This window comes from Hemicordylus capensis, chromosome 6 (assembly GCF_027244095.1).
Source record: "Hemicordylus capensis ecotype Gifberg chromosome 6, rHemCap1.1.pri, whole genome shotgun sequence".
In the NCBI taxonomy this organism is placed as follows: Eukaryota; Metazoa; Chordata; class Lepidosauria; order Squamata; family Cordylidae; genus Hemicordylus; species Hemicordylus capensis.
In genome coordinates, this window is record NC_069662.1 from 144,397,033 (window position 1) to 144,423,196 (window position 26,164).

Below are 26,164 nucleotides of genomic sequence, written 5' to 3' on the forward strand. Positions count from 1 at the left end.
AACCAGGGGTGGGCAAACTTGGCCCTCCAGCCGTTGTTGTTGAACCACAACTCTCATCATTCGCAGTCACTGTTGTTGAACTACAACTCCCATCATTGTGGTTGGGAATGATGGGCGTTGTAGTTCAACAACAGCTGGAGGGTCAAGCTTGCCCACCCCTGGTGCAGACAGTACTGAGCTATATGGACCAATGGAGAGGCTAGGTAGAAAGCAGCTTCCTATGACCAATAGGGCTGTTCACATGGTCATTAATGGGGCAGGACAAGCATTCTACCCAGCTTCGGGAGCTGTGTGCACTCCCGATTTTCGCTTCTGTGCCAGCAAAGACCTAGGTGGGGGTGGGGAGTAATTGTTTGTGAGACGGGAGCTGGTTACGATGGCTTCTACCTTGTTAAATGCTGGGCACAAGTGCTGAGTAGGACAGCACCATCCTGCTGCCCAGTTCCTCTCTCACAGACTATAACTCCTCCCTCCTATCTAGGCTTGGTCTAGGATACGGCCGAAAATTGGGAGTGCGCTCAGCTCTCAAATCTGGATAGGACACTTGTCCTGCCCTATTAACAATCATGTAAATTGGTTCGTTGTGTGTGTGTGTGTGTGTGTGTGTAGTAATTCAAAGGGGATTCAGGAGTGGATGTTCTGTGAGGTTATACAGAACAGGTAGAATAGCATGCCGCCACTTTTCTTTTCACAGGGTGGGTCTGGAGCACTGGTGAAGTGCTCTGAGCACAGATGCCCAGGAGAATTTATTGGCACATCTTGCCGGTACACTGCTTAACCCACATGCCCGCAGAACAACTGATAAGCCAAGCAGTTCCCAGCTCTTTTCAAGAGATTGCATCTCTGCAATTTTGGAAATGTCAATTAGCTTCTTTGTGGGACAGATATTCATCTGCAAAACAAGGGTGAATATAGTTTGCTTTTTCACAAAAACAGACCATGGGAACAAATAATTTCATTAGTCTCAAAATGAGGCTGCATAAAAACAGGGACTGTTATAAGACTATTTTAATCCGGTCCCTAAATAGCTTGGAAACAGGGTCCAACCCCCCAACCCCCACCATAAATCGTGGGGTTTCTTCGAAAACATTTGGGGGACAACTTTATATGACCAAAGTTACCTAAAAGCTGTCTCAGAATCTACTTATTTTTAACCACTCTGCTCAAATGGACCACCAGAATTGATGGCTGACCCATTAGGGGAGGAGTTCCTAAGCTTGGGCATCCAGATGCTATTGGACTGCAACTCCCTTTGGTCATTGTGGCTGTGCATGATGGGATCTGTAGTCCAGCAATGCCTGGGAACCCAAATATTGTTGAACTACAAATCTCATACTATCTCAACATTTGGCATTGTGGCTGGAGGTTACGGGAGTTGTAGTCAAACAACATCTGGGGATCCAAGTTGAAGAACTCCTGCATTAGAGGACCATAACTCCATAGTATGTTGTGTGTGAAGTTCCTTTTTAATTGGAAATGTTGGATTTCAGTTACTGGGGCAGGGAAAGAAACCCTTTTCTGAGGCGCAACCTCCCCTGTCAGGCTTGGAAACTGGGTTCAGGAAATGGAATTATTTTCATTCAAAAAACAAAAACAAAACACCAACCCTGGAAAATAGCTTGTTATTTTATTCTGAGCCAAAGTGGATCCTGTCACATGTGTTGTCCAGCGATATCCATGGGAGCATGACAGGATCTGATCCACCCCCGCCCCTCATATGCCCAACTGAACAATAAAGAATGCCCCCTTCCACCTATCCACCTCCCTTCCTCCAAACTATTCTGCACCTAAGTTGCAGCAGCAGCAGCAGCAGCAGCAGCAGCATCATTCTCCCTCTCCCACCCAGCACTGCTCTGGCTGCAGGACCGGTGCCAAGAATGCTGGGAAATATAGTTTCCCTAGTTATACTGTAAAACTTCTTTTTTTAGCCCCGCCCCTCCAGCACCTAGCTTGCCGCTGAAGCAAGATGGAGGGCACACAAAGCCAGGGAGCGGGACCTCCACTTTTCTTCTACTCTCACTACAGTGAATGTCCAAGCCTTCTCCATCTTTGTATAATTCTCCCATTGATACAAGAGTGTGTGGGAGAGAGTTGCCAGAACTGGGGCCTAGTTAAGAGCCTCGTTCAGCAGCTTAAGCATTTGTGGCTTTGGTGGAGTGAGAGAGAGCTCAATTGACTTGGTCACCAGCAGCACCAGCCTTGACTCTGGAGGAGACAAGAATGCCACTTTGATGGAGGCTGTGGGCATTCCAGGTCAAGCAAATGCCAATGGGAGGGCAGCAGGGATAAGCAGCATGTTCCATGTCCGGCACGCAGCTGAACGGCGTCACCCATTTAATCTCCGTAATAAATACCTATTTGTTCTCCCAGATCAGTGGGTAGCTGTTGGCACGACAACACCCCATCACGCTGCCGCCGGGGAGACTTTGGTTCAGCATCAGAGGAGGGGAGCGGAGAGAATGTTGCCTCAAGGAAATTAAAAAATAGCATGTGTCTGATTAGCTTTTGGAGTTGAGTGGCCCTGCATCCTCATCGAAGGAAGGCGGATGCGTGGGGAAAGCTTCTGCATGCAATGCCTTCCTGATTGATTTCTCCTAAGAATCACCCTGTAAGCAAATGCTTACAATGCACAGTTAGGCTGTGCCAGTTGACATGGAATCAGAGGATGGGGCCATAGTCAGTGCTAGATGCAGAAGGTCCCCGATTCGATCGCTTGTATCTCCGGGCAGGGCTGGCTAAGACTCCTGCCTGAAACCTTGGAGAGCCCCTGCCAGTCACTGTAGGCCAGGGCTGCTCAACTTTGGCCCTCCTGCAGATGTTGGCCTACAGCTCCCATAATCACTGGCCACTGTGGCTGGGGATTATGGGAGTTGTAGTTGAAAACCAGCTGGGAGCCTCTAAGTTGAGCAGGCCTGGTGTAGGCAATGCTGAGCTAGAGGGGCCAGTGGTCTGACTTGGTAAAAGGCAGTTTCCTGTGTTCCTGTGAAAGTGAAATGTCTCTTGTAGCAACAGCTGTGTTCGGAGAGCAGGCTAGAGAAGAGGTGCTTCTGAAATCTCTTGCACCGTTGGGTCACGCGTGAATTGAATGAGTTGCAGTGTTGACTGGTAAAATAGCAAAGAGGCTGGTGGCACCTTAAAGACTAGAAAGTGTATTGTGGTGAAAGCTCTGGAGCCCACTTCTTATCAGATGCATAAGAACCTTTTGCATTTGTACAGCACTTTTGGTGTTCCAAGTTCTTCAAATGCACCATCTGCCTGTAATCCTTATACCAGGAGTTCTGTCCTCAGATGTTGTGGACTACAACTCCCATCATCCGTGGTCTTTGACTATTGTGGCTGGGGATGATGAAAGTTGTAGTCAACCACATCTGCAGAGCAACACTTGAGAACCCCTGCTTTGTAACAACCCTGTAAGGTAGGGCTTCCCAAACTTGGGTTCCTGGATGCTGTTGGTCTACAACTCCCATCATCTTCAGCTCCAATGGCAGAGGGCCTCTGTGGCTGGGGAAGATGGGAATTGTAGTCCAACAACATCTAAGGCTGAGAACTACTGCTATAAGGCAAATACATATTAGGGCTGTGGAAAGCAGCCCCACTCTACTTTGGGGACTGGCTTGGAGCTTCAGAAGGGCCCCCTATTTGCTTTGGATCAGCTCTGGGTGAAACTGAAGCACAGTACTGGTGCTGAGCCCCACTCCTAAAACTTCTTACCAGGCACGGGGGAGGAGGCAGGCTGCTTTCCTCTCTCTTTGGTCTGAGTCAGTGCAAGGGAACAGGCAGCAGCCTTTCACAGCTTGCCTTTTTAAAATGGCCTCTTTTTTCTGTCCCTGAAATACTGGGAATGGCGCGGGGGCTGCTGGGGTTGGTATTCTTCTCTGAGGTTGCAGTCATTGTAGCACCTACATAAAGAACATAAGAACAACCCTGCTTGCCGAAGCCCACCTCATGAGTTCAGGGCAGAGGTGAGATTCAAACCAGGGACTCCTTGATTTGTAGCTCACTCACTTACCCACTACCCTACGCCAGCTCTTGAGCAGGAAGTGCTGGCCTCAGTTGGTAAATATACACATAGGTACAGACTGAAGTGGGGGGCTATAGGCCCTGCATTGCTGGGCCTTCTGGAAGGTCATTCCAGAAGGCCCAGCAATGCAGGACCTAGGTGCCTCCCATGGTTATGCAGAGAATGGGTGGAACTATTGCCAAGGAGGGTCTGTCTCCAAGGTCACGTTTTGGAAGGGATGCTTCAGCTTGTGCTTTTCAGATGCTGCAGCTCCTCCAGGAGAACTGTGCCCCCTCCCACAGTCCGGCATCCACAAGGCGAGCAAGTCAGGATTGCAGAACCCTGGAAAGCTCCCAGTGAGCAACGTGCTTCCACAAGGATCAGAGGTGGGATGGAGTCTTAAATGCCTCCATGCGCAGACTACCCCTCCCAGGCTCCGCCTCCCTGCTTGGGGAGTAGAGGGGTTTGAAGGGGAAGTCCTCTTACCTGGAGGCTAGGGCTCTTCTTCTGTTCATTCCTGGCCCATTGCTGGTGCTGGTGTGCAGGCTTGTGGGAGTCTAAAATGATTGGTGTGGAAGAGGCTGGCTTATTGTGGGGTCCACACTCAGTCAATGCCAGTCCCAGGGTCTCCTAGCTGGCATATTCAGGCTTCAGTCTGGTGCGAGGGCTTGGTGCTGGGCCTGGGGCTGGCTACTCAAGCCCAATGGCTCCCTGCACCTCAGATTCAGACTGCTCCGGGCTGTGGCCACGAGAAGCTGAGTACTTGTCACTGCTGGACCAGCCAATGAGTTCCTGTTTCAGAGGTATCATCATTCTCCATGAGCACTCACAATGCTTCAGAGAGTTGCTGGTAAAAAGAGATTCTTATCTCCAACCAGTGTGACTGTGTTTTATAGCTGCTTCCCTCACAAACACAAAGTAATCTTCTGTAGATTTAACTAAGAGTCTCTGTCCCCTGCCAGAAACAACATTTTCTCCTTTTCCTCTCCCTCCCCTTTCCGTTCTAACGCCACCCCCCCCACCCCCACTCTCTACAGCAGGCATCCCCAAACTGCGGCCCTCCAGATGTTGCTGAACTACAACTCCCAGCATCCCGACACAATTTTTTGTGGCTGGGTATGCTGGGAGTTGTAGTTCACCAACATCTGGAGGGCCGCAGTTTGGGGATGCCTGCTCTACAGGATCCCCACTGGGACAAACTTCTAAACAACGAAACATAAAAGGTTACTGGATAAAATACCTCAGACTATTTGATGTCCTTTGGGGTGGGGAAGATGATGGGGTTGTAGCTCAGTAGTAGAGCAGCTGCTTTGAATGCGGAAGGTCTCAAGTTCACTCTCTGGCATCTCCAGGCGCAGGGCTGGGAGAGACTCCTGCTCAAAACCTGGGAGAGCGTCTGCCAGTCAGTGTAGATAATACTGAACTCGGTGGACCAGTGGTCTAACGGTATAAGGCAGCTGTGCTGGGGTGGAATAGGGCCAGTTGCTCTCCTGCAGCTTAATATAAAGAGAATGGCCACTTTGCCTAGATAGCAGGGGTTAACGTTAAAGGGGGGGAAAGGTAGGAGAAAAAGATGTTGCTGCTGGACAACATGGTGGAAATGCAGTATGTTAACATCTTGAAATTGTAATTCAGAAAGGTCTTTGCAGGCCAGGTTAGATTAGATTCTGTCATGAACAAAAGATCACAGTTTGCACCAAGCTAGGGGTGTGCACGGAACTGCTCTGGGCAATTTGGTTTGATTTTGAACCTAATTTGAACTGAACGGCTCGATCCACGAGCTGGTTTGTTAGAACTAGCTAACAGTTTGGTTTGTGCCTAGAACCGGGTTGAACTGGTGTGATCTGGTTCGACCCGGTTCTAGTGCTTGCAAAGGGGAATCCGATAAGGATTCCCCTTTATAAGCATTGGAGGAACCCTACAGGGTTGGAAAAGGGTGGGCCAGGTGTGGTGGTGGTGCAGCTCTTCAGCAGTGGCGGGCCAGCATTGCCTCCCTTAGGCCCCACTGGAGCTTCCCCCCATCAGCATAAGCTGGCGGGGGACCAGTTCAGGCCTCCACACAAGCACGGAGGCCATTAGAGTGACCTCCAAGCATGCACAGAGGCCATTTGCATCACGATGCAAATGCACAGAGGTCACTCCAATGGTCTTCTGTCCTTGTGCGAAGGCCTATACTGGGCCCTCACTCGCCAAAACTAGGCAAGGCCTAGGGGAGCCACCACTGGTCTGCCACTGCCGAGTGGCATAACCTCCCCCCTGCCCCCCCTGCCCTTTTTTACCCCATAGGATCCTCCCAGTGCTTGTAAAAGGGAATCCTTACCGGATCCCCCTTTGCAAGCACTAAAATGGGTCGAAGCAGGCCAAAACGCTTAGGACCGAACTGGGCCCGGCTTGGCTTGAACTCAGAACTGCCCCCCTTTTTGAGGGCCAGTCCAGTTCAAGCTCAGACTGGTTGAACCAGGCTGGTTTGAACCGAACCTGGGTCAATTTGAGCTGGTTTGCACACCTCTACACCAAGGCTAACTGGAACAAAGGAGCAATGGATGCTCTATTTTTGAACCTCTAGGCTAAGTGGCATTAAAACCCTTGTCTCCCTTGTCCCACCCAACACTGTAACCACTGCATCACACTGCATCTTGATGCCTTAGCGTAGCCCCGCAGCTTGTGAACACCACTGCTTTGTGACTTTTGTTTAGTACTGTAGTAACAAAAGCATTATTTCATTGATTGGTTTGAATTTGTTCAAATGGACCAACCTGGCTTGCTTGCTTCCTTGCTTCCTTCTTTCCTTTGTCTTCCATCTATCTTTTATTCCATTGTTTTGTTACAAGGGAGGGCAGAGTTTCGGCTCTGTTGTATATGGCCTGTAATGTGCCCTAGATAACAGTTTCTTGTGATTTTTGGAAGGCTTGTAGCTCTACCAGATAAACTGCAGAAGAATTCATAACAAAGTACTTAATATATCTTGCAACGTTCCAACAACTTGACTGTTTTCTTTGATCATTAAAAAAGAGATAAATAAATGCAGTGTAGTAATTTAAATGAGAGGGGAAAAAACCCAAGCTTTTCCCTTCCTGAAAAAGAAGTATCATACTTATTTAAACACTGTAGAAAATATTTAACCTATCTGCAAAAGGTTAAGTAATCAACTGATAAGATTTGTAGCTAAAGCATGTTTAAATGTACTCATTAAACAGAGCGTATGCTGGGCCATTTTTCAAAAGAACTACTTCTGTGCATAAACCATTAGGAAGTGGAGCGGGGGAAAGAAAATGTCGAAAGAAACCCCAAAGCGTTCCTTGTGAACAAATACAGTTGTGCATTGTACGGACGGCTGCTAATTTATATATCAGAGGGTATGGAGTAAGTCAAGAAGTCAAAATAACAAGACCAGGAGAATGCCATAATTGATACAATTTACTCTTCAGCGTGAGCTAAAATAACAGATGCCAAGCACCTCGTTCTGAAAGGAAGGGCCAAATATTTTCACTTCCCTCTTAATTTATGTATAAAATAAGAGAAGTGGGGAAGAGTGTACTTTGTAAATGTTAAGAGGCAAACATACATCTATATATATATATTGGTGGAGTTAAGTGCCCCCCACCTCTCTAGGAGTGAGTGGGGCCCCAGTTCTTATGCAATGGGAGGGGCTGCCATTCCCAAATAGGAGAAAGCATGTTAGCAGCTGAGGCAAGATGATGATGTTGTTGATGATGTTGATGTTGATGAGGATGAGGATGATTTTTTGGTATTACACAGTGGGTTACAGCATCTGGCCCCAAGTCCTGTGGTCAGGGATTCGATCCCTAGGGTGTGCCCAAGGAAAAATGGGCCAGTTAAAATAATAAAAATTCATCAATGGCTAGCAGGAATAACTACCCAGCCACCTGTGCAGCCTTGGAGAAGTTGCAGAGAAAAGAGCAGCTTCCTCCAAGAAAAGGAGGAGGGAGAGGAGGAGGGCGATAGAGGCAGAATAGCATTGGGGACTAGGGCAATAGCTCAGTGGCAGAGCATTTGCTTTGCATGTAGAAGGTCCCTGGTTCAATCCCGGGCAGCATCTCTAGGTAGGGCTGGGAGAGACCAGAGGCGTATCTAGGGAAAATAGCGCCTAGGGCAAGCACTGAAATTGCGCCCCCTGTCCAAACATCTGACACCCATCTTTCAGATAACTTTACCATAATATCAGCTCAAAAATAGAAGTCAAGCTCATTATTCTTTTAATATTTCAAAAAGTATTTAGCAGTGGACGTAGCCAGACCAAAAAATGCTGGGAAACTACAAATTTCAGTATGTTGGGGCTCATGAAATACCCAAATACTATGTGGAAGTATACTTGGAAAACTAAACTGACGTGCCTGTCTAATTCTCTACTCTGCATTGTAGCATCACTATTACATAAGTTTTAAAAATAAATGGAGAATTTGACTTTTCCCAGATACTCTGAAAATAATTAAAGGATATGCAGAGTAAACTGTGTCACCACTTGGAATATATTCTAGTATTTCAGAAAGACAGTTAAAATGAGAGAAAGAGAGCAAGAAACTCCCAGTGGGCCTTATACTAAGGATTTCACACTGATTCAAAGACAAACTCACCATTTCCCCTCCCCCCGCTGGCCTCTTAATTCACCGCCACAGCCTGTCCCGGGCTGATTTTTGGGCCTGTTTGGGCCTGCAAAGATCAGCTTGGTGGCCATTTTGGAAGCTGCAATGCATGTTCAAATGGCCTCTGTGAGGCCTGGCAAGGCCTAGGGCCTCACAGGGACCATTTGAGCACATGCAGTGGCCATTTTATTTTATTTTTTTTATGGCCTCAGAAAACAAAATGGCCACTGTGCATGCTCAAATAGCCTCTGTGAGGCCTGACATGGCCTAGGGCCTCTTAGAAGCCATTTGAGCATGCATGGTGGCCATTTTGGTTTGGGCGGCCATTTTTTTAATTTTAAGAAATGGCGCCCCCTTCAAGTTGTGCCCGGGGCATGTGCCCTGCCTGCCCCACCCTAGATATGCCACTGGGAGAGACTCCTGCCTGCAAGTTTGGAGAGCCGCTGCCAGTCAGTGTAGATCAGGCCTGCTCAACATAGGCCCCCTAGCTGGTTTTGGACGACAGCTCCCATAATCGCCAGTCACATGGTCAATAGCCAGGGATTCTGGGAGATGTAGGCCAACATCTGCAGGAGGGCCAAAGTTGAGCAGCCCTGGTGTAGATAGACAGTACTGAGGTAGATGGACCAATGGCCTGACTCGGTATAAGGCAGCTTCCGATGGCTCCATGTACATCGTGCTTTTCAACAGAAAGGGTTCTCAAAGCAGTGCACATAGAAAAAGAAATAAGATGGTTCCCTATCCCAAAGGGGCTCGGCTCACCATCTAAAAATATACACAATGTAGACTCCAAGAATAGCCACTGGAGGGATGCTGTGCTGGGGTTGGAAAGAGAGAGTTGCTCCCCCACCCCACCCCCGCTGGACTTATTATTTTAAATATGAAAGAATCACAACTTCTTTGTCACAAAGGTGACACTGACTCACCCCTCCCCCGCCCGAATATCTACCTTGCACAGTTGTGAGGATCTCATGAGCATACCATGCTCATGAGCATACCATGAGCATACCATGTATGCCACCCTGAGCTCCTTAGAGAAAGGATATCAATGAAAGTATTAAAACATAAATTAAAATAAATGTGCAGAATGCGGAGAAAAAAAGAAAAGAAAAGACACAATTGGTTAAGGGAGAAGAAAGCATTCCCGGTTAACATTTTTTCCAGGGCAATTTTACTACCTAATGAAACAGTTCTTTGAAATGACTCTAAATTGCACTGATAATATAAGGGGGTATCTAAAGTGACATTTTAAAACAAAATTTACGCCACTGATTTAATTCCGCTCCCTTCCTCAGTTCCGCTTGACATCTGAGAAGAGAGACCACAACTGCATACCAGTTAGAGATCGGCCTGATTAAAAACAGTTTTGCTTATAAGTCACATCATGTATAAGACACAAGGTTTCTGTCAAGAGCCCTGCTACTGCAAAAAAATAAAAATGTTCTGCTGCTCTTGCTAGTAAGATCTGGTAACTAGATCCATAGCCTGCTTCATGCTAACTTTATAATTATACTATTTTAGTGGTAAGCCAGACATTTTGGCCAAGAGTAATTTAGATATTCTAGAGCTGTATTCAGTTTTTCCTTTTAATGTTCATCTTGACTGCTTCTAAGTCTTTGTGCAACATATAATCTTCCTGCATTTCCCTCCCTTCCTATGGTTTCCGCAGCCCTTTGGTGTAACAAGACAAATGCATCTTGTTTGGCATAATTCTACAAAGTCCATAGGAATGTCGTTGTATCATAGAAGACCATTTTGTCTAGAGATCCTTTCCTGGTTCTGTTTCTTATGTGCAACATTAAAGCCCTTCTTGCCCAAGATGATAGCTGCAGGAATTCTCATTTCTGTCTCCATATACTCTAGTTCACACTAAGATTTCTTCCTGTGGTTGTGTATCCACTTAAAGAAACCATATGGAGAAAATAAATAGGCATTGCTGTTACGGATATGAACTGGCCCTTTGTTTTGCAAGGGTCCTGAGAATGCTCTGTAGAGCATCCGGTGCAGGGGTAGTCAGCCTTGGCGCTCCAGCTGTTATTGAATGACAACTCCCATCATTCCCAGCCACAATTTATGGATGGGAGTTATAGTTCACCAACAGCTGGAGGGCCAGGTTTGCCCACCCCTGCTATAGAGCAAAGAAACCCTTGAATGGTTGGAGGTGGTGGAGCTGGATGAGCAATATTCCCATTGAGGGAATGTCCTTTCGTGGCGTAAAACACTGTACAATCTTACCTATATTGGCAAGTAAGGAATATTGGTTGATTAGTCGATGGCAGGGGTGAGGCTGATTGTGGACCCGATTCAGAATATAACAGAATAACCTGATTCAGACATTATGCTGTACGAGTATACAGATGTCGGTGCGCTCGTACACGTGTTTGTGTGAATGACTGTAACTGTGTTTGTTTTAAAAGTGAACCTGGATGCAGGGCCTTCAAATGTATAATACAGACAGGAAGTGTACTTCTGTACCTGTGCTCAGCATAACCTGTTAATGACTGTACCTGTGTACAGACAGATGTTATGTTCAACACTCATTATATGAGTACTGAACATAATGGACTGGGTCTCATGATCCGTGAGACCCGGTTTGGGGTGGTGAGCGGGAAGAGCGGGCTAAGCCCACTCTCCCCGCTCAGGAGCAGGGAGGGAGCCCTGGGTGGCTGAATCGGCCGCCCACACGATTGCCGGCTCTGAAACGGAGGCGGCCGGGGCTGGGGAGCTTGGGGGCCACATGGCCCCCAGAAGCCCCAGTATGCCCTGCGTGAGTGCGCAGGACATACTGGGGAGACCCCTGGAGCTGGGAGGTGGCTTTTCCCCTCCCCTCCAGGGGTCTACTCATGAGTAGGTGCGGCACGAAGCCGCGCCATGGCTACTCACGATTAAAAAAACCAGGTTTGCGGAGTGCTCGCTCTGCAAACCTGGATTTGGGGCAGGGGTTCTTGAGCAGGTTACCCGCTCCAGAACCACCGGGCTCGCAGCTGAGCCTGATGGTTCTGATGATCTGCAAAAATCGGGCTAGGCTCTCCTAGCCTGATTTTTGCAGATCATGGGAATAGCCCCATAGTGTGAATGGGCCTAATAGGAGAGCTGAAACAGAGGGAAGGACAAGGCGATGGAGGGCTTATGACAGGAAAGACATGGAGCTTGTGTTGGATGCAGAAGCAGTGGGTGACCCCAAACACTTTGCTGGCTGAGGTGAAGGACAATTGGATGCTGCCCCCACCAGCCGATGAGGCAACACATGAGCACTCTGGGATTATGCCACCAAGCCAGACACTAGCGGTAGAAGACCTAGCTCTGGTCTGCGAGGCAACAAAGGCATGCCCCAGTGGGGCAAGGAGGGGAAAATGAACAGTGGGCCCCAGCAGAGTGAGGAAGGGTTGTGCCTGTGCTGGCCGGAGCCTGGCATTGGCGGCCCCCATGTCTCTTCCTGCATTTGCACCTGAGGCAATTGCCCCACCCTGCCTCATGAAAAGGCCGTCCCTGGGAAGAAGGCATGAAGCCAGTGCTTAACCGGCAGAAGACGCTTGCTTTTCCTGCTTCACGGTAAAACCAATCACTGCTAATCAGGGGTGTCACGAAGCGGGGACCTGCAGGGACGGAGCCTCGATACTTCTCGGATTCTCTGGCTGTTGGGGTGGGCATAGCCACAGCATGGCCATGGGGGCCATCATGGGGAGTGCATGCCCTTCTGAATTTGCAGCTACATAAATGTACTACTGAATTTGCAATGACATAACCTAGAGATGTACATATCCGGCGGTATAGAAATATGATAAACAAACAAACGAACAACTGCTGCTAATGATGCAGGTCGAGCTTTTCCTAGTAGCATGGAAGCTGTGATATGAGAGCTGATCTTGTGGTAGTGGGCATGAATTGTCCACTTTGCTGAGCAGAGTCTGCCCTGGTTTGCATTTGAATGGGACTACATGTGAGCACTGTAAGATAGTCCCCTTAGGAAATGGGGCCACTCTGAGAAGACCACCTGCATGCTTGCATGAAGAAGGTTACAAGTTCCTTCCCTGGCATCTTCAGATGGGGCTGAGAGAGACTCCTGCCTGCAACCTTGGAGAAGCTGCTGCCAATCTATGCAGTTAATACTTAGCTAGATGGATCAGGTCTGACTTGGTATGAGGCAGCTTCCTATGTTCTTAACCTAACTTTATCATCATATACATAGTCAGAAATAACAGAGAGAGAGAGAGAGATTATTTGGTTATATTCGTTCTAATCAGCTGGTATAGTGGTGATGAAATATACATCATGACAAACTTGCAACAATACTCCTTTGAAGAAACCTTTTTGGATTAATTTCCCTTTTCATATAGTAAAAGAAGGTCTTCAAAGGAGTATATTTGTTCTGTCAAAAATATAGTCAGAAATGAGAGAGAGAGAGAGAGAGATATTCTTTCTCTGGTCATATTTGTTCTGTCAAATATATTACTTGTTTCTTTCCCATATTTTCAATTTTTTTCTATTTTAATTTTTGGACATTATAAAATTTTCATCAGCGCCTGCATTTCCTGCATTTCCAAAGAGAGCCATCCAAGGCATTTGTGTTTCAGCCATACTGTTTCCCCAGCTGGCTGTAATATGTTGAGGAGTCGTTCACTGTGGACCAGATTTCTTTACAGCCTAGCTGGAACCAGAGGGATTCCTCCCAAGCCTTTCAGAGCCACCACAACAAAAAATACCGACCCTGTGCACAATGGGGCATTGTTTGCTTTCGCCAACAGGGCTAGTATGATTTCTCTCACCATTTTGTTCTTTCCTCCCTATATGTGACATTTGGAAAGAAATGGAACTTCTGTGTCAAAAATACAGTATGCTCATTTGTCGTTGGAAAGTACTCTCTGCAGTGTGCAGCTCATTAATATGCAGTCTTGGGATCTGGTAGATCCATGAGCCAAATGTTGAAGGTCCAACATTCTTTCAAGTTGATCCATCTAAAGTCAAGATGGGAATGGGGCCATAGCTCATAAGAACATAAGAAAGTCTTCTTCCCTTTTATAGCTTCCCTAACTCTATTTGTTAGCTATGCTGGTATCCTCCTGAACTTGGTGGCACCTTTCCTCCTTCTTGGTATACATGCCAACTGATCTTCTATTATTGTGGGTTTAAATAAGTCTTATTTATTTATTTATTTATTTATTTATTTATTTATTTATTTAACATATTTTTATACTGCCCCAAACTTATGTCTCTGGGCTGTTTACAACAAGATAAAAACAAAAGTAAAACATTAGTTAAAAACAAAAACAAGAAATTTAAAACACAACAATTTGATTTTTTTAAAAACAATATTCTAAAACCAACATTAAAACAATCAAAACAATATCAGTTAAAAGCTTGGGAGAACAGATGCGTCTTTAAAGACTTTTTAAAAGTTGTCAGAGATGGGGAGGCTCTTATTTCATTAGGGAGCACATTCCAAAGCCTCAGGGCAGCAATGGAGAAGGCCCGTCCCTGAGTTCCATGCTGTCTGGAGTTATTTGACCCTCCTGACTTTCCGTTTCAGCTTCTTCTTTTTTTAAAACCAATCCCCTCATTTTTGAGAATTTTCCTCTTCTGAAGTCCAATGCATCTGTGTTGGACTTCCTTGGCAGTGCTGAGGAATAAGCTGAATTGGATCACACTATGCTCACTGTTCCCCAATGGTTCTGCAACTCTGGCATCTTGCACCAGGTGCTGGGCACCACTCAGGATTAATTCCAAGTTCACCTTATCTCTGGTTGGTTCTACAACCAGCTGTTCTAAGGCACAGCCATTTTGCATATCTAGAAATTTGCCATATCTGTCAATACTCGCATGACAATTTGCCCAGGCTATGTGAGGGTAATTGAAGTCACCCATTATTCCACCTCTCCCTCTCTCTTTGATGCCTCTTCAACTTCAGATCACTCTCTGCATAACACATTTCCTTTCGGTCCACATATTGTCACCCGTAATGATTCTGTGGAGGACTTCGGTACTCCTAGGTTTTCTAGCTTTTTGGATTCTATCCCTTCTTTAATATACAGTGCTGCTCCACCCCCAATCCCCCTCCCCACTGTCATTTCTGTAGAGTTTGTATCCAGGAAGAATAGTGGTTTCCACCAGGTTTCTATTATGCCCACTATATCTATATTTCCATCAGCAACCAAGCACTCCAGCTTGTTTGTTTGCATGCTTGCTTCTCTAGGGGGGAAAAAAAGTCTGCTGCCTCCCCTGGTATGAGTCTTGTCTTCTCAAGAGCTGCTTCCAAATGTCTACCAAGCTCAGGGGTAGAGCATCTGCTTCTTTACAAGCAGAAGTTTCAGATTCACTGCCTGCCGTCTCCAGGAAGGGCTGGGAGAGACTCCTGCTTGAAACCTTGAACAGCCACTGCCAATCAGTGTAGACCATACTAGATGGACCGATGGTCTGACTCAGTATGAAGCAGCTTCCTATGCTTCTAACCCTTACATGATTGTTAGTATCATTACTCATTTATTTATGCAGTACCATGATGCAGTGGCGGAGGGAGGCTGGTGGCGGCCCATGTTTGGCCATAGCCGCAACCCCCTGGCCCCGCCCCCTGTGTCTTATGTCAGACACAGGGGGCCGACTAGCCATGCCCCCTGCGTCTGACATCAGACGTGGTGGGCGTAGTCTCCCTCCCAAATGGGGCCACACAGCCCCATTTGGGAGAAAGATCGGTCCTGCTGTGTTGGCAATGAGGCCAGGAGCGGCTCTCCCTGACTTAAAAAGGCAGGGAGAATCACTCTGGCCACGCTGCCAATGCAGCGTGGGCTGATTTCAATCCCAAACGGGGCCAAATAATGCCCCCTGCATCTGATGTCAGGCGTGGGGGGCATATCTGGGGCCATGAGGCATGGGCCCCTGGTGGCAGCGGCCTTGGTTCTTTGAACCCATTTGCCCAGTGGTGGCTCCACCCCTGCGTACATGACACTTCACATAATTTGATAAGCAAGATCCCTGCACTCATGGAGCTTACAATCTTTCATTGACATTGGGAAGAATGATGGGGAAGAGGGAAATACAAGGGTAGCAAGGCATGAATGTGAGCAATACATGCTTTATTTAGAAATGGGAATTAGCATCAAGGGGTTAATCCATTAGCCCTCCTTAAAATGTTGGGTTGTAAATCCTATTTATTTCAATGGAAAGGAGCAAATGAAGCTTAAATATGCTGAATTTAGGCATTTTAAGATAAACAAATACACTTAGCATTCAGAATTGTTTTCTTTTGGTGGCTTATTATAGTTCTTTAAGGCTGCATCCAGACAATCACGACAATCCTGGTTAGTTAACTAGGATCTGATTGTGAGAATGAAGAATTTCCAGGCAATCCTCATCAAACTGCTATCTGATCCTGGCTATCTGTTCTGGTTAAATGTGATTTAACCACAGTGGTTTGACCAGGATTATGCAGAAATTCTGCGTTGTCACACTCAGCTCCACAGGGCTCAGCTATCCTTGTTAAGTCTTTATTTAACAGCAGGCAGAAATGCAACTGATGAGCATCCCTCATGACTGCCTCTGCCTACATAATTTATGCCAGTCCTGTAAGATGAAATATTTGGTGGCTGCTGTTCAGTAGCAATATCTCTCTATATGCATTATCAGAAGTATTTGGAAATGGGTCCAATGGTTTTCTGAATGCACTGGGAGGGAGTGCTTTTATGCTGCTAATGGGGATTACAGAGGTAACTGCCTTCTGCAGAATCAGGCCATTGGTCTATCTAGCTCAGTATTGTCTATTTTGACTGGCAGCAGTTTCTCCAAGGTTTCAGACAGGAGTCTTTCCCAGCCTTACCTGGAGATACCAGAGAGTAAACTTGACTTCTGCCTGCTGATGCTGTGACCCTGAGCTATAGCCACATCCCTTAGTTTGTGCCCAGGATGCCTGAAGGAATTCCTTCTTCCATACATTTCTCCTGTTGAATTAGGCTCTGCAGAGGGCTCATCACCTTCAGAGTTAACTTGCATGGCAATAAGGAGCAGGGACCTTTCTGTGGTGGCACCTGCTCTTTGGAATTCTCTCTCTAGAAAGGCTCATATGATGAGTATGTTTAGGAAGTTGGTTAGAACCAACAGTTGGTTAGAACTGTTCAGGAAGGCATTTGGCTGACTGGCTAATGTTGCTGCTTTCTATCATTTTTGCTGTTCTTATCTGTATTTTTTTGCTATGTATTATTTGGTTGTTAGCTGCTGGTGTAAAAAATATTTATTTATTTTCTTTATGTATTTATCATATCCAGGTGGTATAAAAATATGATAAATACATAAATAAAATAAATAAATATAGTAAGAACAGCAAAAATGATAGAAAGCAGCGAGTTGGAGGGGTGGCTGATTACTACAGGAGCATGTTCCAAAGCCTCAGGACAGCCACAGAGAAAGCCCAGTCCTGGGTTGCCACCAAATGAGCCGGTGGCAACCGTAACCAGACCTCTCCAGAAGATCATAATGGGTGGCAGGGTTCATGACAAAGGAGGCGCTCTCTTAAATACCCTGGGCCCAAACCATTAAGGGCTTTATAGGGAATAACCAGCACTTTGTATTTCACCAGGAAACATATCGGCAGCCAGTGCAGCTCCCTTAAAACCGGTGTTATGTGGCCCCTTCGAATTGTCCCCGAGACCAATCTGGCTGCCGCATTCTATACCAATTGTAGTTTCCGGACTACGTACAAAGGCAGACCCACGTAGAGTACATTACAGTAGGCAAGCCTGGAGGTTACCAGCATATGTACCACTGTTTTAAGGTCATTTACTTCCAAAAATGGACTTGGCTGTTGTATCAGCCGTAACTGATAAAAAGCGCTCCTGGCCACGACCTCAACCTGAGAAACCAGGGTGAGCTTTGGGTCCAGGAGCACTCTCAAGCTACATACCTGATCTTTCAGGGGGAGTGTAACCCCATCCAGAACAGGCATATCTAAACTATCTCTCAGGTCCCAACCCCCCACCCGCAATCAGTACCTCTGTCTTATTTGGATTCAACTTCAGTTTGTTATCCCTCATCCAGCCCATTACTGCCTCCAAGCAGGCATTTAGGGAAGATATGCCGGTTCCAAATTAGGTTGGCAAGGAGAAATAGATCTGGGTGTCATAAGCATATTGATAACACCCAGCACCAAACCTCCTGATAATCTCTCCCAGAGGTTTCATATAGATGTTAAAAAGCATTGGAGACAGTATGGAGCTTTGTGGAACACCACACTTTAGTTCTTGCTTTGCAGAACAGCAACACTATCTGGAATCTACCAGAGAGGTAGGAACGGAACCACTGTATAACAGTGCCACCCAATCACACCTCCTTCATGCGGTCCAGAAGGATACCACGGTCGATGGTATCAAAAGCCCCAGAGAGATCCATAAGGATCAGCAAAGTCACACTCCCTCAGTCGATAGCCAGTTGGAGATCATCCATCAGGCCAACCATGGCAGCCTCAACTCCATAGCCCACACAGAAGCCAGTTTGAAATGGGTCTAGATAATCTGCATCATCCAAAACTGCCAAAAGCTGAGGGGTCACCATCCACTCAATCACCTTGCCCAACCATGGAAGACTGGAAACAGGTCTGTAATTAGCTAACTCTGAGGGATCCAATGCTGGTTTCTTCAAAAGTGGTCTAATAATCACCTCCTTGAGGCAAGGAGGCATCCTGCCCTCCCTCAGAGAATCATTTATAATATTTACCAGACCCTCTCTGATAATATAATTACCAGATGAGATAAGCCAAGTTGGACAAGGTCAAGAGAACAGGTTGTAGGACAGTCCAAAGCAGTTTGTTTACTTCCTCCGGAGTCACAAACTGAAAATGATCCAGTCTAACCCTATAAGAGGAGTTGCTGGACACTTCCACAGCAGACTTTGCAGTAGCTGTGGAATCCAGCTCGGCCTGAATCTGAGAGATTTTATCTGCAAAAAAAGTCATTAAAAATGTCACAGTGAGTGACCGATTCAAGGGGGAGGGGGTACATACTAGCCCCCTCACAACTCTAGACAGTTTAGCTGGATGTGAATTTGTGGAAGCAATGCAGGGAGAAAAGAACCGCTTCTTTGCTGCCTGCACTGCCAGAGCATAGATTTTCAAATGTGCCCTGTTTTGTGCCCAATCAGCAGGTCTGCATATATTGAGGGTCTACACACAGGCTTCCCTGGTCCGGGTGAAGAGAGAATGCAGCGTAAGAGTTAGCATGTTGGACTAGGGCTGGAGACCCACGTTCAAATCCCCATTCCTCATAAAACTCTCAATGGGTGACTCTGGGCCAGTCACTTCTCTCAGGGTTGTTGTGAAGATAAGCATAACCACGCACACTGCTCTGAGAGCCTTAAAAGAAGAGCGGGAGATAAATCTAAAAATAAATAGAAATGAAATAAATGTCATGTAGCTTATTTATTATGGACATTTCTATTCTGCTTTTTGTTTTGAGACTACCGAAGGCAGCCCACTCTGAAGTAGAGATGTGCATGGAACTGGCACAAGGAAGTTCGAAGGTGGCGGGATGACTTTAAGGGTGGGGGAGGGTGCTCTCACCCCTCCCAGCCGTATCCTCCCCGCCGGTGCTCCATTGTAAACCTGTCCGGCGAGGCGGCAGGCAGCATACCTCCCTGCCGCCCCGTCCCCTCGGACCAGAAGTAAGCAGAAGTACTTGGCACGCGTGCGTGTCAGGTATGCGCACATGAGTGAGCGCAACATGTGCACACATGTGCCTGATGTGCACACGTGCGCCAGGTACTTCCGCTTATTTCTAGTCTGACGAGGGAACGGGGTTAGGATACCAACGAGGGGACGGGGTTAGGGCAGGGAAGTAAACTGTCGCCCTACTGGACTGATTTACAATGGAGCGCTGGCACGGGGGAAGCGATGGGAGGGGTGAGTGCACCCTCCCCCACCCTTAAAGTCACCCTCCCGCCTTCAAAACAGCAGAACCGCTGGTTGTTTGAACCGGTTCGGAGGCAAGGGTCTCCGAACTGGTTCTGTGCATATCCCCACTGCGAAGCTCAGTATATACATTTTTAAATTTGTTTGTTAGATTTATATCCTGCTCTTTCCCATAGACTCAGAGTAGCTTATAGCATTTTAAAAATGGATAATCTTGTCCCCAAGGGGTTTATGTTTAACATTCCCCAATGTTATCAGAAGGGAGGGTCCAGAAGGCAGTTGATCCTCAGCCTGATGGAGGGACCTTGTTGCTTTGCCTCACCCTCTGCTGCAGCCAGATGGTAAAAGGAAATGTAAACAATAAATAAATGATGGCACACATAACAATATCAACATTTTAAATCAAAATAAAACATTACAAAATGAAATAAAACATTTTTTAAAATAGCAGCAGATTAAAGGGTGGTAAAAGGAAGACTGTTGACTGAAGTCACATGTGGCAGGGAGGGAGCAGAAATACGCAGGGCACACTTCATTTGCCAAACTTTTGAGCATTGCTTATTTTAGTTACAGAACAGCCATTATGAGGAATAGAGTGTGGAAGGAGTGGAAATGAATACACGAGAAAGCATTCTGGTGTTGTTAATCATACAGATGGCATTTAAAGATGAATAAATACATTTAGGGATCAGGATCATTTTCTTTGGGTGGTTAATTACTGTTATTTTAATGGGTGTCAACTTCTGGCAGTGTGAACTATGACTCTGTCAGCTTGATAGCAGGCAGAAATGCAACAGATGCAGACCGTTCCTCACAAACACCTCTGCATGCAGAATTTCTGCCAGTTTATGATGAAATACTGCCAGTCCTGTTTTCACGACCACAGATTCCTGGGCAGGACGGGGTTAACCAAAGAATCTGTGGTCACCTGGGGAACCAGATGGCAGCTGGGTTCAGAGGCCTCCTAACCCAAGAGTTCCAAATCTGGGTAGCCCAGACCCAGACTGAAAGTGAGATAGGAACGAAGAGAGATGTCCTACTTCTCTGTTTGGGTCGTCTGCAGCACCAGTGCAATTTGAATGGTTCCCAGGCTGCTGGTGGCCATGTGTACCATAAAGTTCTGTGGAAAGCAGGGCCAGGCAGAGTCAAGCTTCTATATAGTGGGTGCTGCTTGTGCAATGCATTGTGGGATATGTGGAGGCCCTGGTTCCCAATTCCTGCTGCTGTGTTTGTGTGGGCTCACGAGCTTACAGAGTCCAAATGAAGCTCTGGTCATCTGGCTGGCACAAGGTAGAAGCACGCCTTCCCCCCGCCCACCCCTATATGGTCATGAGAAGGATCCCACTATATGCTGTTTGTGGTATGACATTTCAATATGCATGTTCAGAAATGCCTGGAAAAGAGTCACTCGTACATGCTTCGGTGTGCATTAAAGAAGACAGATCACTTGGGGGAAAACCGCAACCCAGCACCCCTCAAATATTTGGTATGTAACAAGCATGTGTAAATTGTCCTCACTAGTACATGCTTCTGTGTGGACAGAAGGAGACAAATCCCTTAGGGGAACCCGCCCGCCCCCATCCTTGGTATGTAGCAGGCATGTGCGAATCCTCCTCAGTTATCTGCAAATATTGGATAAACCCAAATCCTTTCACAGGAATTATTTTTAATTTTCTAGAACACACATCCATTTTTTGTTCTGAGATAACCAGTGAAACTGGAAAGATGGTTCCTCCACGTGCATTGGCTCTAGCCAGCTTTGTTAGATGCGTAACTCTTTGAGTCAATGCTTTACAGTTTTTGCTTGAGAAATTGAGCTGGAATAGCTGCTTCTGTGGACTGTCTCCCGATCCCAAGCCAGCCAATGCTTCCTCTGGAGACAGCTGTTTTCTATTTCTGGAGTCTCAACATTGCGGCTTTGTTGATTGTCTTTTCACCTCCAGATTTAGTTTTAGTTCCAGCGAAAACATAACGAACCATTTTCGTAAGTTATTTAGTGCCGCTGTTGGAATGCGTCCAGCTGCATGTCCTCTCAGTCCTTCTCTTTCTCTCTCTGTGTGTGTTTTGCTGTGAAAGATAGTATCAAGAGTGAATTCTGCAAATTCACATAGAATAAATCAAAGGAACATTTGCCATAAAAAGTTGGCGGGAAGGAAGCCCAACATTTTCCCATTAGCAATGGCCTATATAGAAATGCTCTCTGCTCTGGGAAGTTGAACTGGTCTCGTGGTAGCAAGCATGAACTGTCCCCTTTGCTAAGTAGGGTCCGGCTTGGATAGCATTTGGATGGGATATAAGATATTCACTTTAGGGGAATGGGGCCATAGTTCAGTGGAAGAACATCTGTGTCCCAAGCTTACTCTCTGGCATCTCCAGGCAGGGCTGGGAGAGACTCTTGCCTGTAACCTTGGAGAGCCGTTGCCAGTCTGCGTAGACAATACTGAGCTAGATGGACCAATAGTCTGACCGGTATAAGACAGTTTCCTATTTTCCTATGCTTCACTTAAAAATGCTCTCTCTCTCTCTCACATACACACTCAAACCCACAAGAGAAAGATGGAGCCTAAAATTAAACATGGTGGTATTAGAGGAAATCTTAGGCAGGGCTTGACAAATTTTCTTTGAATTTAGGAGCTGGCACCAAAATTTAGGAGCCAGACAGCGGACACTTGACAAATTGACCAGATTTAATGATGGACATTGTGGGTGGGGAGGGCAAATGGGCTTCTCTTTACTCGCATTACAAGTAACACAGATTTTTTTTAAAAAAAAAATGAGAGCTGGGGATCCATGTTAGGGTTAGGATATGGCAACTTTGAATTCCCATTGTTTCCTACAGTGGAAATGTTCAAAATAAGTAAAAACTAAAAAAAATCATTAAAAGTCAACCAAGTGTTCCCCTGCCTTGAAATTTGGGTGGTAGGTGGCACCCATGGGGACGTACCCATCTCCCAAATTTGGTGCCCCTAGGACCTTGTTAAGTGGTCCAAATTGGTCCAAATCTAAATCAAAACAAAGCAAAAATAAATCAAATCTGGGGTGATTTGGGGGGGTAGATTTGGATACAAAACAAATCAGGGGTGATTTGTTTGGGGCACAAATCAAATAAAAAAATTGATTTGTGCACATCCCTAGCAACAACCACTGGAGGGATGCTGTGTTGGGGTTGGAGAGGGCCCGTTGCTCTTCCCCTGCTAAATATAAAAGAATCACCACTTTGAAAGGTGCCTCTTTGCTCAGTTAGCATGTGTGGTTAGTGAGAATCTTGTGAGGACAGAACTCTTGTCTTGCTCCATCTTCTTAAGGCTGCACGGTGAGCCAATGTGAGCCAACATTGTTTGAAAAACATCTGCTGCTTAACCATGAACCCTTTTAAAGTTGGTTAAAGCAACAGCCACTGGACAGATGCTGTGCTGAGGATGGATAGGGCCAGTTGCCCTTCCTATGCTACATATAAGAGAATCTCCACTTTAAAAGATGCTCTAAGCAACATCAACTCTACCTCGGAATATCTTAGTCTAGGTGCCATGGTGAAATTTCTAGGAGCCATGGCTCCCTGGTGACTCAGATTTGCCAAGCCTTGATCTAAGGGATTTTCCTGCCTGAGGCAAAGGACAATATGATTCCCCCCCACCCCTGCCCCATGCTTGTGGGTACTCAGCAGGCTGTGTTACTGAGGCAGTGGTGGCATGCAAACACTCTCAGCCAATGCCACCCAGCGACAGATTGCAGAGGAACTTAGGTGCACCTAGTTTCCCTTGGATTGTGTTTCTTATACCAAAATGTGCTAATTCATGACAGATACACATCAGTTCAGCTGGTGTTATCATCCCTGAGTATGATCCCTCAGTTGGATGCTGAAGGTGCAGGATCAGCCTTCGATTTAGCCTTGGGCCCTCATACCAGCCCAGAGTGTGAAAGAAACCCAGAATTAGAGCCCCTCAAAGCAGCACCCTCAGAGCCTGAGAGCCGTCTGAAATGGCACCCTTTGAACCCAAGTCCCATGAAGAGCCACCCGCTCCCATATCATCATACTCCCTGATATCTACATGCCAGTGCTGGCAACAGGCTAGGCAAGATCAGATAAAGAGAATAGGCCTAGACTGGACCCGAATGCTGCCTCTTTAAGAATTCCTCTCTCTAGGCAGGTAGGTGGAGTCTCGGAGGGACAGCCTGAGCTTGGAGGTAAAAGCCCAATCTACCTTTGACTGCCATTGGAGCAACTTGCCCCATGGAGCTGTCTGTGAGGCTGCAGCCTGCCTTACCTTGCCTTGCCAACAAAATACAATGGTACCTTATTTTGACTTTTCTTGTTTTCTGAGTACAGTGCAGTGCCTTTATAAAAGTTCTTCCTGGGGTTCTCAACCAGTGGTACTCCAGATGATGTTGAACTACAACTCCAATCACTCCCAGCTACAATTTATTGAGGCTGGGGATGATGGGAGTTGTAGTTCAACAATATCTGGAGTACCACAGGTTGGGAGGCCCTGAGCTATTCCACTTCCTCCACAGTTATTAACACATCTAGCGTGGTGAACATATCTAGCGTGACATTAACATATCCAGCGTGAACCAGCGTGGTGTAGTGGTTAGAGTGCTGGACTAGGACTGGGGAGACCCGAGTTCAATTCCCATTCAGCCATGATACTTGCTGGGTGACTCTGGGCCAGTCACTTCTCTCTCAGCCTAACCTACTTCACAGGGTTGTTGTGAAGAGAAACCTAAGTATGTAGTACACCGCTCTGGGCTCCTTGGAGGAAGAGCGGGATATAAATGTAAAATAAATAAATAAATAAATAAATAAATAAATATCATTATTGCCTCAGCTGGCCATGGTTTTTACTTAAAAGTACATTATAGTTCGTGCAACAGAACTGTGTATATGTTCTGTGTGATTCACAAGTGTAGTGACGTTGGCGGTGGCCTGGAGCTAGATTTTTAGGCAGCTGGCATTGCTGCCACTAGCCACCGCCAACCAGCCTGCCTCCCTGGCCTCCACTCAGTCAATGTTTCACCACTTTCCTACCCATTGTAGTCTAATGACATCACCATCCAGCATGTGGTGCTGGGTGGTGAAGTTCTTTGGCTGCATTGCTGCTGGTAAAGAGGTGAACTGGCAGTGATGCAGCCAAGTGGGGGCCATGGAGGGAGAGTGACTGTGGAGGCAGGTGTGGTTTGCCCCATCCTGGCCCCACTGGGTGGCCTTGGTCCTCTGCACACAGTCACCCAATGGTCGATCCACCCCTGGTGTGATTGCAATCTATTGTAAGTCACCTAAAGATGAGTTACCTCAAAACAGTGGTGCATCGGCTGGTAACCTCCAGGCTTGACTACCGCAATGCATTATGTTAGTTAGTTGTTTATTTACGATCTTAGATCAAACAAAATGCATTATGTAGGGCTGCCTTTGTATGTAGACCAGAAAGCTCATTTGGTGTTCTGGGCCCCCAAATGGGGTACATGATGACTGCGAATGCAACGAATATTTCTATACCGCTTTTCAACAAAAGTTCCCAAAGCGGTTTACATAGCAATAAATTAAATTGAATTGAATTGAATTAAGATCTGTCCCTGTCCCCCAAAGGCTCACAATGTAGATAAGAAACTTAAGATAGACACCAGCAACAGCCACTGGAGGGATGCTGTGCTGGGGGTGGATAGGGCCAGTTGCTTTCCCTGTGCTCAATAAAGAGAATCGCCACTTTAAAAAGGTGCCTCTCTGGAATGGGATGGGATGGAACATGGGGAGCAGAGGTCCCTTCCATGAGCAGAGCTTTTCAGGAGGCTGGCAGGGGCTGCTGCTGTGGAGAGAAGTGGGGAGGTTCACCGGTGTGGACTCCATTCTGCTAGCAGTTCTTAGGATCCTGCCCTATGTTTTGACTGGAAACAGGACTTTGCCTGGCTTATTGTAAGGTTCCATTCTGACTGAAACAACATTTTTATTCAATATTTCATTTCAGTTCTACTCTCAGAAAGAGCTTTTGAAGCATCTTGGTTTAGATGGAATGGAATGTAAAATGGAGTGGGGTTATCTATTCAGGGATTTTACTTTTCTAGTTAAAAAATAGTATCTAGTGACAGATGAAAAGAAATAAATCTACAATCTCTGGCCCGCTGCCACAAAGCCTGACCACTGTTTTACTAGATACATGACATATTCCTCTTGACCTCAGTTATGTTAACCTCTTTTTATAAAGGAAATGTATCCTGAGATCAAAGATGTATGACAGCATTTTAATAGGAAGTCAACTATACTGAGGTGGAACAGTGAGGATATTCTGAACACTTTACTAGTCAACTCTAATTCATAAAAGCAGTTTCCATTGGCACCAGTGTATAATTTTTCTCCTTTCTGTGCAAGTTAGATTGCAGCCGGATTCATGAATGAATGAAGCCATAATGCTTAGGTTTCAGCCACAGTAGCGCAATGAAGTGATTTTCAATTTTATTTCCCATTAAGAAGAGCGTCAAGCTTCATTTAGCAAGGCTTAATTCATTCACTGAAGCTGCGGAGGCCGAATCAGGGCCAAATCAAAGTAGGCTGCTTTGTTCAGCTTTGACCTGATTTGATCTGATTTGGGGCAAATTGAAGCAGCCCTGATATGAGTACTTCTTGCCCTTCCTCCTCCTCACCTCTCTCCAACCCTAATTTACTTACTTGGATGAAGAAATGAG

At 46.3% G+C, this 26,164-nt stretch overlaps 1 long non-coding RNA gene across 4 annotated transcripts in view; it reads right to left on the reverse strand.

The window, feature by feature from the left end:
- Nucleotides 1-19,870: 19,870 nt before the first annotated feature.
- LOC128332166 (uncharacterized) overlaps nt 19,871-26,164 on the reverse strand; it is a 46,084-nt gene continuing 39,790 nt past the window's right edge. For all 4 annotated transcript variants that reach the window (XR_008310590.1, XR_008310587.1, XR_008310589.1 and 1 more), the window contains exon 6: nt 19,871-21,556. This is a non-coding gene — a long non-coding RNA (uncharacterized LOC128332166). The remainder of the gene's footprint in view (nt 21,557-26,164) is intronic.